The following is an 18,529-nucleotide window of genomic DNA, read 5'->3' on the forward strand; positions in this document are numbered from 1 at the left end:
CTATGAGCCAGAGCTGGCACAGGGTCAGAACTAATTTATGAATGTCCCTCTCTACTCATTTGTCACATAGGACACACACATGACATATGCCTGACTCATGTACTAGATATATGTCCCATATGTAGTCTATTTGATTCGCCTCTGATGTTTCCTTTTCCCTTTCCCAGAAAATTCTCATCCTATTTTAAAGCTTGATGCTCTTCATCACTGACCAGGAAACCTGAGGATTTGGGACATGAATGATTGATGACTCTGATCTAATTTAGATAACTTATTATTTCACTGAAAATATTTCCCAAGGAATATCTTTGGCTATGACATCTTTCCCAGTGCTACTATAAAAATCAGCATCAAAGACCCACAAGAGGGAAATTACTAATTATCTGGAAAGAAAAGGTGTTTAAATTCCACTGTTTCTTCCTTCTTAATTCTCAGTGTACTTGGAAAGTGTCCTCTTCCATTGATGCATTGTCACTTTTCACAGCCCCTTATTAACATCCACTAACTTTCATGTTGCCTTTCCTGTACTCTATAGAAATCCAGCATCTAATTGAGGCAAAGACTCTGGTTGGTTCATTTGCAAAGAGAGATGCTAAGCATTGTTACCTACCATAATTTCGTTCTGAGCTTGCTCTTGTTTCTGAGGTCATTTTATCTCCTTTCAGTCATCAGTCTGTTGTAATATGAATATCACACTTTATTAGGTTCATCTTACCCTCACTGTTCTTGGTGACCTTAATGTGAAAAGCTTCTAAATAAACAAAGCTTTCTCATTTAGTAATTTAGTCATCAACCCAGTGCTACAATTTACAAGCCTAGTTTTAAAAATGTGTATATCTATACATACACAAAATACATCCTTATATATACACACATCCATATCTATCTATTTGTCTGTCTGTCTGTCTCTCAGTCTGTCTATCTATCTATCTATCTATCCATACTATGTTATTTTTTTCTCTACCTGGTCTTTCAAGCCATGAATGGTGTAACCCTGGATGGTTTCTACAGATGAGTTGGCAGAAACATATATATACATGGCTCCACCCCCAAATCTCACTTTAAATGCTTCCCAATTATTGACTTTCCTGTGATGGATTTCACAATATGATAATAGTAATTTTGGTCTAAATTTGTAAATTTATTGTTGTAGAAAGTTCATTGAGAAGGAAAGGACTTTAGCAAATCAGCTTAGAAACTACTTTAAAATTTAAATCCTTAGAGATTACTTGAGGATACTAAATGTTCCCAGGATCATGATGCCAGGATGTCTCAGAGACAGGACTTGAATCCAGATTTTCATAACCTGAAAGTCATGTGATTCTCTATCCACTATACCATGTTGTTCCCAGTAGAAATAGTAACAGTAAAGTAGCAATAGTTAGAAAACAATTAGCATAATAGATATAGAGCTAACCTATGAGCCATGAAGACCTGGGTTCAAATTCTACCTTTGAATCACTAAACTTCAATGTTCTCATCAGTAAAATGGGGCTAATAATAACACCTATATCACAGGTTTGTTGGGATAAATCTCTAAGACACTAAATTGCAGAGAAAGTGCCCGCCTGAACTGGTATAGAAAGTTTCCTCATCCAGGAATTTCTCAACATGAAGGAAATCACAGATCCTAGATCCATTTCTGATAGTAAAAATAGTAGCTATTATAATATGTAAAAAGTATATATCTCAAAAATTGATTGTAATACAAACACAGACTTCAAAATATGCTTGGAAAATTCAACAAGTAAAATGGATTGGGACCGAAAAATTTGACAAAACTGTTGACCTACAATCACTCCGACATAATATTGATCCATAAAAATTAAGAACATTTCAAATAGATGTTTCCATCCCAACTACTTATAAAATCCAAACTACATGGAATGAAAAACTTTCAAAATGTAGAGATGCAGTGGGAGAAATAAAAATTGTGGCAATGTGATGAGATGGTTAATATCTCTCTTAGCCTGACTACTACTTTTTGTATCTTCAAGATGCTTGTATTGAGCCTGTAGAAGAAAAGCTGATATCCTTATACTTATATTTAATTGAAAAAAGTAGCTTTTTTGTGTGAGTAATAATCACCAGAACAATAAAATAAAAAGAACAATGGATTAATGACATGTTCCAGGAACATCTCTGCTTTAACTTTATTGAAAAGATGAGAGAGGTTGGACAAGTTGAGGTATATGACTGTGATTTAATACTACTGTGCTATAAGAATTGGTGAGCTCATTGATCTTAGAAAAACATGGAAAGATTTGCATGAAATAGTAAAGAAAGAAGTGAACAGAACCAAAGAACATTGTGCAGTAACAGCAACATTGTTTTAAGAAAAACTCTGAGTGAATAAGTAAGTTGTACTGTTATAAATACCAAATTTACTACAAAGGACATATGAAGGAAGATACTGACTGCATCCAGAGAAAGAACAGATAGATAGAGGTATGTATAGAATGATTTTACGTACATATTCAAATTTGTGTCTAATGGCAGCATTGTCTAGGGTGATGGAGGAGGAAGTAGTAAAAAAGGGAAAAACATTAGATAGATACATGATAACTTTATCATATATTTAAAAGAAATAGCAAGTTGTACATAATAGATTTGCAATTTCATGCAATTTCCCTCTTTTTAAAAAATATATTGTTATGAAAATCTTGTTTTATTCCATAAATTAAAAAAAATAAAAAATGATGAGAAGATAATAATAGTAAGAGGCAGCAGTTGTACATGGAAGTGGTTCTCAAATAGTTTGGTCTCAGAAGCCCTTTACATTCTTAAAAAAACTATTGAGAATCCCCACAAGGAGTCTTGATATAGATTATATCTATTGACATTTATCATGTTGGAAATGAAAATGTATTAATATTAATGGGAAGATAGTTTTGACCTTTAGCACCTCCTGAAAGGGTCTCAGTAATCCCTCTGGGTCTCCAGATCACATTGAGAAATATTGTGTAGTTGATAAAGAACTGATCTTTGAATTAAAAACAGTTCAAATCTTGCATCCAATACATATTGATTATGTGACTTTAGGCAAGTGACTTAAGCTTTTAGTGACATAGAAAGATCTCTAAGACTGTGGGTAAGTTCTGATTTTCATTGGTACAGTATATTTCTTCACTAGAAGTCCCCTATGACAATGAAATCAGAGATCAGGTAAGAAAAAATGCATTTATATAGTGGCTCCAGATTTATAAGGAATTTTTAATACATCATCTTGAGTCCTTAAAACTTCTTTCTATTAGATAGAATTCTGGACCCACTGAATCCACAACATGCCAAAGGAATAAATCCTAGAGATGGAAATCTGCTTCTTTACATTTGCAAAATGAAATTCAGAAAGTAAATCAGGTCATGTCAGAGCAGGTATCTTTATTCTAAAAGGTCATTTGTTAAAGTTGGAGGTTCTGAACCATCTTCAACATAATTCAAATAGCAGCAAATGATATGGAATTTATTTGGAGGAATTCAGAATGTATTGTATTTCTCTATTCTCTTAATTTTCTTCATTGTAACTCCTGAGTCCATCTCCAGATATCCTTCTCAGCTTTTGGGTAGATTTGCACCAAGTTGCACCTGGAAGTCAGTGGATGATTTTACTGAATACTGCATAAATCTAGAGAATACTGCTTCATTTAGGGGGAGAGTTAAAAAATATAGGGAGAATACTTTTTCCCACTCAAATTTATTTACTTTAATAGTCAGATAGGAGATCCATAAATGACTCCTTACGGTGAACTCAAGCATTAGAAAGAACTACTGAAGTTTTCTTCAGCATTTTAAGGACTCATGATTTAATCAATGTGAATGTGATTTTCACTCTCACTCATTCCCTGTCTTCTATAGATGGTTTTCAAGAGCTGCTGTTTTCTAAAGACCCATGACTCTGAAGCCAGCTCTAATGATGAACTTTTCTGAACTTAGGGTAATCCTTGAACAAAAGACATATAGGCTGCTGACTTGGTCTTTGAGAATCCAAAGATACCTCAGACTTATCCAATCCAATCAACTGATAAATTAAAAATAATTTATTGCTATCATGGAGTACTAGAGGAGTACCAGTGAAGAATCAAAGAAAACACTACATTACAACGACTTTGAAGAGTTTGAAAACTAGTGATCCCAAAGCTCTGTCAGTGACCCAAGAAATTATTTTGGCCAGGTAGGCAAGGCAATTAGATCATAGGCATTGAGGTGTCATCTGTAGATTGAATTAGGCTTGAAGTGTGGAAGACTTGAGTGAGAATCCAGGCTCAGACAATTTGTTAGTTCTGTGGCCCTGGAAAAGTCATTTAATCCCTATCAGCTTCAATTTCCTCATATGTAAAATGGGGATAATAATAGCACTCATTTCCCAGGATTGTTGTGAGAATCAAATGAGATAGGATATGCAAAGCACTTTGTGAACACTAAAGTGCTTTAAAAATTCTAGCTACCATCATTACTATTTTATCATCATCATCATCATCATCATCATCATCTGTTATGGCCCATAACAATAATCATCATCAGAAATGGAAGGAGAGACAGGCAACCATGACATAGAATTTGGAAATCTTTCTGAAAATCATCATGGTCAGGATGGCTGAAGCTTACTAAAAATTTTGTAAACACATGTCTTAAAATGACCTAAGGATTCTCCTCTCTACACAATAGCTACATCAATAAAGATGATTCTAGCACTGATCAGAAAGAATGGGGGGGGGCACTTGGAAAAAATAAAAATATGATTTTTGACAGTTTGGTACATTCCTTAGCTCCATTTCTTGAAAACCAATCATATAGTAAGAATAAAGCAAGATTATGTATACACAGTATTGACTATGAATTGTGTAAATGCTACCAAACTTTGTTATAAAAGAGCAATAGCAAAAGTTTATTAATTCATTCAACAGATAATGAATACCTACTCTATTCTTTTAAAAATAATTTTAAAAAATTTCACAGTCATCTTCTATTATATATCCTACATATACATGGACTTCTCTTTTGTGAAAACACATATACACACACAGAACAAGACTGATCAACAAAACTGACCACTCATGTGAGATTCTATACCTGTACTCCTTTACCCTTCTACCATGAGGAGAGAGATCTGTTTATCTATCTCTTATCTGTAAATGGTATTTTTTTGGTTACAACTGATCCACATATACCTTCCCTTAAAACATTTTTTCTTTATGTTTTTGTAGACATTGGGCAGATTCTTCTCTTGTTTTTTTTTTCATGTTGCATCAGTTCATGTAAGTCTTTCTATGCTTTTCTGAACTCATGTCTGTTTTCACAGAACAATATTCCATCCCATTAATATACCACAATTAGTTCAAGAAGTAGAGACTTCGTTTCTGAGTTGTGGTTTTTCTTTTTGTTTGTTTGTTTGTTTGTTTTGCCAATTTGCTGCCTGCTATTCTTGAGGAACAGTGCAAGAAAAACCCAAAGGCATGCACAGCTTTTAAAAGGAAAAGAACATTTATTTGGAGGAAGTAGGTAGGATAATATAGTTGAAAAAGCTTTGAACTTTGCGTCATAAAACCAAAGACCAAATCATTTTTGTTCTGTTAATTATTGATTGGATAATCTTAGACAAGTAACTTTACTTTTTTTTTTTTTGAATTTCAGTATCCTCACCTTTCAAATGAAGCTAATTATACTTGTACTGATTATCTCAAAGTCTTGAGGAAAGGACTTTGAAAATAGTAAGTGCTATATAAATGTGAGTAATTGTTATTATTATCAGTTAACAAAATACAAGCATAATTAAATATAACCCCAAATTGTAGAAAGTACAAAATTGAAGGAGACAGAAAATGAAATTCTTTGTGATGTTTGTAGCATAGGATAATAGAAAGATAAGTGAAGTGGCACAGATAAAGTAAAATGAAAGGAAATAAAAATTCATAAAGTACCTACTGTGTGCCAGGCATTATGCCAAAATCCCTATAAATATTATCTTTTTTGATCCTCACAATATCCCTGGAAGCTAAGTAATGTTATCTCCATCTTATACTTGAGGAAGCTAAGAGACAAAAGTCAAGTAATTTGCCTAAGTAGTAATAGTCTGAGGCTGAATTTGACTTTAGGTATTCCTGACTCCAGACCCAACTCTATCCATTGTGCTACCTAGCTGCCCCTAAATAGAGTAAAAACAGTGTGGTGAAATAGGACATCTTCTTGGAACTTTATATGTCCATAAAATCTGCAGAAGAATCATTTGTCCAGAATTACTCTCTTCTGTTTTTTTATGTTTATGCTTATTTGTTTTTATAGTAGTATTTTCCCATTGTAGCTACATCAGTCAATTAACTATGTTAAATTTTCTGATTTTGGAGATCTAATGATATTATTATTGCTTTATTTTTTAGCCTTTTTGCAAGTTTGCTTGTATTCTGTGATACACATATTATTATGATATCTGTATTTATTGTGTGCTACATGGAATTTAGACCTGTAGACATTGAAACTGTTTGTCTTTGTTGGGTTTTCGTTGTAAATGGTACCCTAAGGCACCTGGAATACTGGATTAATCATCTTGTTCTTTAAATTCTGATGTTTATTTTGTGTCTGTGAAGTATAATTCTGGATGCCAGATATGCCTCAGATGATTTTGCAAGGGACTACAAAATTCCATACTCTGGGGATGAATGTTACTGGATATTAGATTTTATCTGTGAGCTATGAAAGGCTCTAATTCTATTAGTATAGAAAATGTAGTTCTGGCCAAAAAACATTATTTTTCTCCATTTTATGGAGGTATTTATACAAACACATTTTAAAAGCACTTTAAAAAGCACTTCATTTATTTTTTAACATTCATTTTAAAAACTTTTGAGTTCCAAATTCTCTTCCTTTCTCCAATTCCTCCAGCATTTCTTGCAAACTCAGATGATATGACAGACATGTGAAGCAAAACGTATTTCTCTATTATCCATGTTGCAAAAAAATAAGAAAAAGTGAAAAAGTATGCTTCAATCTGTACTGCATCTATCAGTTCTCTTTCTAAAAGTAGGTAACATTTTTTATCATGAGCCCTTTAAAATTGTCTTAAATCACTGTATTTATTAATCCAGATAGCTAAATCTTTCACAATTGATTGTTGCTACCTGTTGCTATTATTGTAAACAACTTTCTCCTGGTTCTGTAGACTTTTTGCATCAATTCATATAAATCTTCTCAGATATGGGGGAGATATTCTTGAAGGAGTTTGTTCAAATACAGTGGATTGAGAGGAGGCTGAATGTTATGAAGTTCAATTGGAGTTCATATTTAGAGAGCAGCACATGTGGTTGGAGTGGCATAAAACTGGTCAGAAACTGAGATAGAAGCCCTTGTAAAATTTTTGTGATGTGGCTCAAAGTCTGAGTATTGGCAGCCTTGGCTCTAGAAGCCAAAAGCTCTGCTTATTATGGAAAAAAAAATCTCTGATGGGGAGGTTGGAATGGACTAAGGCTTCTGGCTATAGTCATTCCTTTGAGATCAGTTTAAGAACAATAGAAGATCTAACTCTTTTTTTTTTTCCTTTCTCATTTTTTGCCTAAACCTAGCAAACATTTTTCTACATGATTTCTCTATTTCTTTAAGCTGTTCCTAATTTCCCATTTGCTTCATATAAAGCTATGATCGGTCATTACTTCTTTGTTACTTGTTATGTATTTAATTGTTAACATGAGGGCTACAAGGGAGGAACTAGTTCATAGCTTATGGTAGAAAAATAAAGAAAGAGGATGTACTTTGTCTGACTGTCAAGGCATTAGGGAAAGGACAGCTCTCAAAGGAGCATCACAGCTTCATGTGAAAGTGAATAATCTCAACATTAGTCAAAATGAACAAATAACAACTGAAGTGATTCTGAGAAAAGATCTGTTCCTAACTTAGTCTAATACGAAAAATATGTAACCTAAACACAAATCCATTTTCTACTCTAATGATCTCTCTTGGACTTCATTATTGTCTCTAGGAACTCATCTTCTCAAAATTGCATTAATTTTCAAACTCATCCCTCCTCTTTACCCCACCTTGATCCTAGAACCTTTATTTCCTTTGGGTGGAGAGAATGGCCATTGGAGAGCTTCCAATGGACATTGGAGTGCAGTGATTTCATTATTTTCTACCTCATTACACCTTTTCAACTTCTTTTCATATATTGCCTTCCTCCATTAGATTATGATCTCCTTAAGGGCAGGGACTATCCTTTGCCTTTCTCTCTATCCCTACTAATCAGTACAGTTCCTGACACATAGTAGGCCCTTAATGAATGTTTATTGACTGGAAGTTTTAAAAATTCACTGAAATGTGAGTAACATTTTCAAATTAATTTAGTCAGTTATGTTGGTCACAATTCAGACAGGGGGTGATTTAATTTTGGAGTCAAAGAAAAATATTTAAGGAATCATATAGTATGACTTATTTTATAAATAATAGCACTAAGGTCCAGACAGGTGATTGCAAGTTACACTTTGGCCACAGTATGCTCATTTCAATACTTGTAGAAATCCATAACCTCATTTATCTGAATATTTCCCTCACCAATCTACTCATCAACCCCTTTACTACTTCTGGTTCTCTTCATATCTTTCTTTAAATCTTTTTTTTTTTTTTTTGTCTCATAAAAGGAGCAATTTGCAATACAATTTTATTGAAAATACTTGAGTACAATATTAGCAGAAATTACATCTTTTCTTAAATCTTCCAAGAGGACCCTCTTGATGCATTGAAGACCTTCCTTAGAGTCTTTTTTAATATGCTATGGATACTACTGTAGCTCTTTGCTCATCCTTCTCTACATGGCTGGTCCACTTCCTTTCCCCATCATCCTTGTTTTCTATGCCACTTTATACATGCAAATCATCACAATATGATTTAGGCTACTTATGCCCATCAAGTACTTTTTCATTGCCTTTGGGATTCTATGTAATGGATAGGACTCTGGATTTAGAGGTAGAGGGACCTGAATTTAAATCCTGCTTCAGATACTTTTAGTTTTTTGACCTTGGACAAGACATTTAGCTTTCTCTGTGCCTCAGTTTTCCTCATCTGTAAGGAGAGGAAGGAGTTGTACTCCATTGCTTCTAAAGTCATTCTGGCTTTAAATGTGTAATCCTGTGTGTGTGTGTGTGGGTGTGTGTGTGGGTGTGTGTATAATGGTATTCCATAACACACCAAAATATGAAGAGAATCAGGGCATTTAAAATATCGTGTTTTATGTAAGTAAGAAACTTGGGATCATTTTGATAAAAATAGTAGCTGCTTGCAAACTACAGGTGTACCCTGTTGGAGAATGTCTAAGCAAATTGTGATATATGAGCCCAATGCAATATGAAATGAATAATTTCAGAGGGAAATCAGAAGATTTTGATGAACTGATACAGAGTAAAATGAGCAGAAATAGGAGAACAATTTTTATAATGACAAAACGATATATAGAAAAACAAACTTGAAATATTTTGGAACTTGGATTAAACAATGTTATATTATGAATCCAATAGAATAAAGACAAAAAAGGCCACTCAGCTCCTAAGAGGGGATGAATTTAAAACACAGAAAGTGACATATTTTAGGAAATAGCTTATATGAGAATTTATTTTGGTAGACTATGTAGGTATATATAGAGGGCTTTATTTTTCTGTTTATCACCAATCTATCTTTGTTTTCTCAGAGGGGAAATGGAAGGAATAGTCTGCTTTTTAAATACTTATTTATTATAAATACCTTAAAATAATAATATCTGACATATATTTGATGTTATAACTTTTGCAAAGTTTTCTCTCTCTCTCTCTCTCTCTGTATATATATATATATATATATATATATATACACACACACACACACACACACACACACACACATATATATTATCTCATTATCTCATGTAATCATTATGACTATCTTTTAAGATAAGTGATTTAGATACAAACAAATGCTCTCTGATATTCATGGGGCAAAATGTCAGATAAGTACCATATCGTCCAAATAAATCTTACAGACTTATCTAATAGCAGAATATTGATCTCTAGTGAAAGGAAAGCACCAAGTGAAATGATAGCATAGGTGCCTGGAAGAGGAAAAACACAGATGCATAGTTCTCCCAAATTAGCCTTCCTAAGGGGTAGTGCCCCTTGGGGCCCTAACAATTCAGTCATGTTCTTTCTGAATCCTAGAGGCTTAGCCTGCTTGCATTTCCTCTCCCAAAGTGATCAAAATTGCTATAAGGCTGAATAACAATAGCCAATCTATGAATACTTATAGTAAGGTCCATTCTTCCTTGTCTTTCCATGTATACACACATAAAGGTGAATAGGATAGGGAACAGGAACTGAACTTGTGATTTCATTAGTACATATAGGGAACTCCTGGGCAAGGAAACTACCACTACCACCATAGGTTGCCATCTTCTCTTCATTTTATAGTCCTAAAGGGTTGCTGAAAAATTTGGTATTAGTTGATAAACTTGTCTGGAGTTATAGCGTCAATATGTGTCAGAAGCAAGATATGAATCCAAATAAATCTGTTTTCTAGGACTACTCTTTATTCATTATATTTTACATTTCTTTTCAGTGATATAATGCCACTTCATTATGGGTGACTGAACACTCTGCCTTGCCAAAATGCTTGGACAGCTCACAGTTCTAACTTTCTTGCCCTCTCTGGCCAAGATGCTGATACATTGAAAGAATTTTGTGATTTCCCAATTGCGATCTATCCTGATCTCCCACTATTAGATCTGGCCCCTGTTTATTGTTCATCTATAACAATGATGGATTGTTCATAATTGATTAATGAAGGACATTTATCTATTCAGGATATTCATACTAAGCCTTAATTCAATGAATTATCTATTCTAGTATATATGATAATCTGGGTACTATATTATTAAGTCACAATCATATTGAGTGAACAAATCTCTTTTAAAGGATTGTAGAATTCATTGGGAATAGTGGTTTTTTTAGTGTTCCATGATCTAGGGCAATTGATCAGTTGACTTTGATAGGAACATCTAGCAAACATCACTATTGATCCCCACCTATTTGGACTAAAAGCAAGATATTTTCCATGATACTGATCATCATTGTAGGTGAATATATGTTATGGGCCAGAACTTGAAACAAGCTACTAAGTGGAATTGATAAAGACAATGGTAATTCAGTACATGTACTTAGTACTTACTATAGTTCTACAAGATTCACATCTATGATAAGAGGACATATAAACTCAGGCAAACTCAGCCAGAATCAGAATTGGAAGACAGAGACCATGGTGGTGGTCCTCCTGCCTCCCCCACAGAAACCAAGACTCCAGAAGGCCTCTAAGAAAGCTGCCCAGTCTCAGGCAAGGAGACAATAAAGGATTTGGACTTTTAACACCTGACTGTTCTTGTGATTACCAAACTGAAACGAAGGGTCCTCCCAGAGACCCCCAAGAAAACTAAACCAAGGAGAACACTACAAATATATGTAATATTTCATATTTACTTAATATTGATAATTGGTGGCATATTTAATACTAATAATGCTCACAACTGTCATTGATTTTGACATGCACAAACAGCCTCTAAAATTGTTTTTTCTCCTAAATTAATTTCTCTTATTAAAAATGACAAATAGCATCTTAAATTTTCTCTTAATCAGTAGTATGGTCAAAGATGTAATCTGGTGTAAGAAATAATGTTTTACAAAATCAACATGGAAATATTTTTTGAATGGGTTCATGACCTAGGAATGAAGAATGAAATTATTAATAAATTAGAGGAACACAGGATAGTTTACCTCTCAGACCTGTGGAAGGGGAAGGAATTTATGACCAAAGAAGAACTAGAGATCATTACTGATCTCAAAATAGAAAATTTCGACTATACCAAACTGAAAAGTTTTTGTACAAACAAAACTAATGCAGACAAGATTAGAAAGGGAAGCAATAAACTGGGAAAATATTTTTACAGTCAAAGGTTCTGATAAAGGCCTCATTTCCAAAATATATAGAGAATTAACTCTAATTTATAAAAAATCAAGCCATTCTCCAATTGAAAAATGGTCAAAGGATATGAACAGACAATTCTCAGATGAAGAAATTGAAACTATTTCTAGTCATATGAAAAGATGCTCCAAGTCATTATTAATCAGAGAAATGCAAATTAAGACAACTCTAAGATACCACTACACACCTGTCAGATTGGCTAAGATGACAGGAAAAAATAATGATGATTGTTGGAGGGGATGCGGGAAAACTGGGACATTGATGCATTGTTGGTGGAGTTGTGAACGAATCCAACCATTCTGGAGAGTAGTTTGGAACTATGCTCAAAAAGTTATCAAACTGTGCATACCCTTTGATCCAGAAGTGTTACTACTGGGATTATATCCGAAAGAGATTATAAAGAAGGGAAAGGGACCTGTATGTGCACGAATGTTTGTGGCAGCCCTTTTTGTAGTGGCTAGAAACTGGAAACTGAATGGATGTCCATCAGTTGGAGAATGGCTGAATAAATTGTGGTATATGAATATTATGGAATATTACTGTTCGGTAAGAAATGACCAACAGGCTGATTTCAGAAAGGCCTGGAGAGACTTACACGAACTGATGCTGAGTGAAATGAGCAGGACCAGGAGATCATTATATACTTCAACAACAATACTAGATGATGACCAGTTCTGATGGATCAGCATCCTCAGCAAGGAGATCAACCAAATCATTTCCAATGGAGCAGTAATGAACTGAACCAGCTACACCCAGAGAAAGAACTCTGGGTGATGACTAAAAACCATTACATTGAGCTCCCAATCCCTATATTTATGCCCACCTGCATTTTTGATTTCCTTCACAAGCTAATTGTACCATATTTCAGAGTCTGATTCTTTTTGTACAGCAAAATAACGGTTTGGTCATGTATACTTATTGTGTATCTAATTTATATTTTAATATATTTAACATCTACTGGTCATCCTGCCATGTGGGGGAGGGGGTGGGGTAAGAGGTGAAAAATTGGAACAAGAGGTTTGGCAATTGTTAATGCTGTAAAGTTATCCATACATATAACCTGTAAATAAAAGGCTATTAAATAAATAAATAAATACAAAAGAAAAAAAAAAAGAAATATTTTTTGACATGATTGTATATGTCAAATATTGGGTTGCTTGTTCTCTTGGGGATGATGGGAGGGAAGGGAGAAAAATTTAGAACACAAAAGTTTACAAAAATTAATGTTTAAAACTATATTTATATGTAAATGGAAAAATAAAATATTATTCAGTGCAGCAAAGGAGAATTTGGATGCTATAAAAAATAAATAATGTTTTAGTCTAGTATACTTTTTGTTCATCAATATCATATAAAGATAAGGAAGTGGGTCCATGGGGTTAGAAGTCAGCAAAAGGAGTATCCTCTAGTCTAGACCAAAAAAATCCCCCAAAATCATTCTCTATTTTCCTTCCCATATATTTAAAAAAAATGATTATTTAACCATTCTTTTGGAATTTCCCCCCCCCAAATAAATATATTTTGTATACATTTGGGCACATTCAACTCCATTTTTCCAAATTTATGTTCTCAAATACCACTGCTACATCTTTTACATCAGCTATTATGGTTGTATTGATTCCCTTATAGTTTTTGATGAAGATACTTGCAAACTTTTTAATTTTCATGCCTATTATCTTCACCTTGGTTTTATTTTGAAGTGTTCTTTGGATCATCTGGATTAGTTGTATTTTATACCCAACTTTCTGTGCACATAAAGCTTGTAGCTCCATCTCCTTAATATATATTTTTTTTGTTTTACAGTTGCTTGTGAAGTGATATTGTGTAAAATACTCAATTATTCTTCTTTGTAACATTCTGTAAATGAGCCTGGGTCCTAAATTCACTTGCCCTTGGCTGTCATGTCTCTTTGATTGGCAAAAGGGTAAAAAATTTTATGAGCTATTTCTTTGACTCGTGACCTTTTTATTATCACTTATATTATAATAAATCTGCTAAACTTCTCTAATGTATAGTGGTAGAGTCAAGTTATTTTTTATAGGTAGAATATTCTTTAAATAGGTTAAGTTTAAGCTGTTGTGGCATTTAAGTGCCTTTTCATAGTTATTCTTTCTTCTCATTTGGTATTTACACGTATTGAGTTTAGGATTTGAGTATTGACAATGAGCTGCTTCTGAAATTAACTGCGATGTGAGTAATAGCTGTTTCTTCTTTGTTGATATATACTCAGTTTTCAATTGTTGGAACAGCTGAGGAAGATGAGAACATTAATATATGTTGAGTGGAGGTGTGAATTGGTATAGCCATTCTGGAAAGCAATTTAGAACTAGTGTCTAAAATTACTAAGTACACATCCTTTGACCCAGTAATGTCAGTAGTGAGCCTATCTATCAGAGTGATTTTTTAAAATATCAAAGGGAACCATAAATACAAAAAATATTTCTAGCAACTCTCTTTGTGGTGGTAAAGAAATGGATACTAAGGAAGTGTTTGTCAATTGGGGAAAGGCTGAGCAAATAATATTATATGAATATAATAGGATTTTTGAAGTTGTTGAGTCACGTCTGACTCTTTGTGACTCCATTTGGTGTTTTCTTGGCAAAGACTGGTTAGACATCTTTCTCAAGTTCATTTTAAAGACGAGGAAACTAAAGAAAACAGGATTAAGTGATTTTCCCAAGATCCTAGACCTAGTAGAAAAATGAGTCTTTTTTGACTCTAAATCCCAAAGTCTTTCCACTGTACTATCTACCTGCCCCATATAGTAGAATATTAGAGTGTTATAAGAAATGATGGAATTAACAGTTTTAGAGAAACCCAGAGGATTTTACAAATTGTTATGGAAGGAAGGGAGGAAAATTAAGAGAATAATTTATACTAAAAAAATAAACAAACAAACAACTGCAAAAGAATTAAAAATTCTGATCAACATAATGACCAATCATATTTTCAGACAGAGAGGTGGTATTCTAAATATTTGGAGTGGGATACAAAGTTTTGGATATAAGCAAAGAGGCAATTTTTTTTTTGCTTAACTATGTGTATTTGTTGTAAGAATTTTGTTTTTCTTTATTTTTTTCAGTAAAAGTAGGGAAAGGGGATGAATTTAAAATGCTTGCTACTTGAAAAAAAAAGAAAGGCATTCATAACTTAAAAAATAGAAGACAGTAGAATAAAAAAAGTTATAAATTTCAATATCAGCTCATAGCTGATATTGTTTGTTGTTTTTAATGTTCATCAATTTTCAGTTCTCTTTTTGAAGAAAGAGTTCATGAGCTACAGTCATAAGACTTTTAGTTGTCTAAAAGTTTTTGGTCCCTTTAAGATTTTTTTACATAGAACCAAATTTTCCAAAATAATTTTCCATTTATTCCCTGATTCCCATCTTTGCTTTGAAATCTCCAAGTATATGTTGACTTCATTTAGAGGTTCTTATCATATTCATTATAAATTCATCATTTTCTATTTTGGAATCCATGAATGAAGCAGATGCTGACACATAAGTTGTCATGACTTTCATGCATATTTTCTGTTCCTCCATGAGCACTGCAAGATGAGGGGACCATGTAGCTTGAAATAATGTCTTGTTATCTTTGGACAAATGATGAAGTTGATCCATCAACTTCTTTGTCTAGTTTTTCAAGATGGCTCTGTGAGCTCAATTGCATTTAGTTGCAATTCCTTATGTTCTATGGTTTCCTTTTTGGCAAAAATGTTAAAATATGATTTTGTTCCTCCAGTAGTGTGCTCCTGGGTTAAGATCTCAAATCCAAAGCACCAAAATATTTGTAGACCATTGAATATCTGTATGCTTCCCAGTAATCTCACCTCTTTTCTCATTATTTTATTTTCCTCTATGATTCAGCAAAAGAGTTCCACACCACACCTAATTTTTTATATTTTTGAATCATGGGTAACCCTTACCAAAACAATTCATAACCTAGTGATCAAACTTCTGTTTTTCCATCATTATTTAGGCTGATCCTTGGGCAGAAGGCATTGTTTTTCACTAGACCTTATACACCGGATGTATACATAGGAAAAAGAGAAAAATCATTCTAGGAGGTATTGGCTACAGAGTGAAACTGAAGAGAAATCAGGAGAAATTATTTTAGTAATATAAAAAGGACTGGTTAAGTCATAGTATGATATAAGTACTGAGCTCATTCTCGGTTCCTTTCTATAAATAGGATATTGTCGAGATAGAAAAGGCACAGCAGAAGGAAACCAGAATGACAGAGGGATTTAGGGAATTTGCTTATGCTGAAAGGTTAAAGAAACTAGGTCTGTTTTCTTTTGTAAGAAGCAGAAAAGATGGGACTTTACTGAGATGACATAATTCCAAAAGGAATGGAAATAATGGGATATGGCAGGAGTACTTGAGCTCATGTCATAGTCAGCAACAAAAGGAGACTTGTGTTAAGGAATGGGACCATAAAGCTTGCTGTCTTTTTTTCTGCAGTACCTGAGGGCTCTCATTTGCAAATTTTCATTGGCTGCAAGAGAGTGGATCCTACAGAAGAAATGAGAGGAAGCAACAGGGATCTTGTTTCTTCTGTTGCATTTTCCTTTACAAAGTTTCTAAGTGGACTTTCATTAATCCTTCTGCATTCAAAGTATGAATGAATTTTATCAAGAATCCCAAGACTGAGGCCAAATGTATGCAGCTCTAATTGTACTTCGTGCCATCACAATCTTTATTTTAGCTAAAGTGATTTTTTCATCAGTAGGATTCATTTCTAATCATTTCCTACCACTTCTAGTTAAATGTCCATTAACAAGCAAGTTCTGAAATGTATTGCAATGGGTAGAGTTTGAGATTTTTAGTCTGGAAGAGTTGAGTTCAAATTCTTCCTCCTTAGGCAGTTACTAGATGTGTGACATAAACTTTCTCAGACTCAGTTTCTTTATCTTTAAAGGGAGAGAATGAGGGCTTGATTTGTAATTTCATTGATTTAGAGAATTTCAGATAAGGAAATTTTCCCTACCAATGCATGTCAACACTTTTTCTGTAACTCAGTCTTTTAAAGTATCCTAGAGCACTGCTAGATTAAAGCAACTTGCCCAAGATCATACATGTCAGAGGCCAAACATGAAACCCTATTTTTTTAAGTTCTAAAATCAATTTTCTCTTGCTTATTTGTAAAACTAAACAATAACATCTGCCTCACAATGTAGTTATGAGAATTAAATGATAGTGATTTGAAATTGTTGAAATATATATATTGTTATTACAAAATAATTTCAACTTTCTGAGCTTCAGTTTCCTCATCTATTAAGAGGGATAAAATGCTTGCAGTAAATTTCTCACATGGTTATTATGACCCTGAGAGCCACAAATCACCAGTGGGGTGAACACTTCAAATTAGGGCATGTCAACATGACAACTCAGAATTTCTGAATGGGTTTGAGGTTGCAAATCATTGAGGAGATGTTCCCAGAGTCCTGACAGGCCTGTGTGAAAAAAGAAACAAGGAAATTGAAGTCTTCATTATTACTGTAGTTCAGAGTCTAAATAGTGACCCAAACATCAGAAATGTCAGCCAAGAAATGGGGAAGGAAAGGAGCAGGCCAAAGAGGGAAACTTGGATAAAAACTAGCCAGCAAAAGCATTCCAAATGGGAAATTGCCAAGAATCTGAAAAAGAAAGAAAATTTTGAAGAAGGGAATGATGAGTGGGGGACCTGAGAGACAGCTTCACTTACTGGAAATCAATTTCCATTTCTATTGCATGTTGAGTACAATGACCAAATTAATGGAATATTAAATGTTTCAGAAACTGTTAAGCAAATACTTATAGTCATGTTAACACCACCTCACACTATATTCTTAAATCATCTTGCACTTCAAGTGCACCATTTCGTAACAAGTGAAGCCTAGGACTTATAGGTGAAATCTGTGCTCACCTGTGTGATTTGCTGCATTTAGGAAGCATTGACAAAAAAAAAGGGTCTTGCCCCCAAATCAACTCCATTGATCTTCTATGGTTCCCAACATTTTATCATTAGAGATTTTTTTAATACTATACATATACATATAAGAAGGATAATCATTGAAAAATTATCAACTTTTTTTGGTTACTATAGATAAGGTAGAGGGGAAACATAGAAAGAGCACTAGGACCTGGATTAGATTCAGCCTCTGCCATTTACCACCTTTGTGATCCCTAGGAATACCTCAACTTCTTCATCTGTAAAAATGGGGGAGTTGGACTTAGTGGTCTCTAAAGTCTTATCCATATCTGAGTCTATCATCCTATAACTGTCAGAAATGATACTGTTGCATGTTAGCATGGGGAAGGAGGAGAAAAGGAAGGAAATTTAAAAAACAGAACTCAAAATTTTACAAAAATGAATGTTGAAAATTATTTCTACATGTAATTGGAAAAATAGTATACTATTAAAATTTTTTTAAAATAAATTATATCATTAAAGATCAGAGCTCAAAGGAACTTTGGGGAGCACCCAATCCAATGAAGTCACTTGTAAAGGAGAATGTAGGTGAGAGAAGAGAAATGCTCTGTTTAGGGTCTCAAAGAGAGAGTTAAAGG

The sequence above is a fragment of the Sarcophilus harrisii genome, chromosome 6, assembly GCF_902635505.1.
Source record: "Sarcophilus harrisii chromosome 6, mSarHar1.11, whole genome shotgun sequence".
Classification (NCBI taxonomy): domain Eukaryota; kingdom Metazoa; phylum Chordata; class Mammalia; order Dasyuromorphia; family Dasyuridae; genus Sarcophilus; species Sarcophilus harrisii.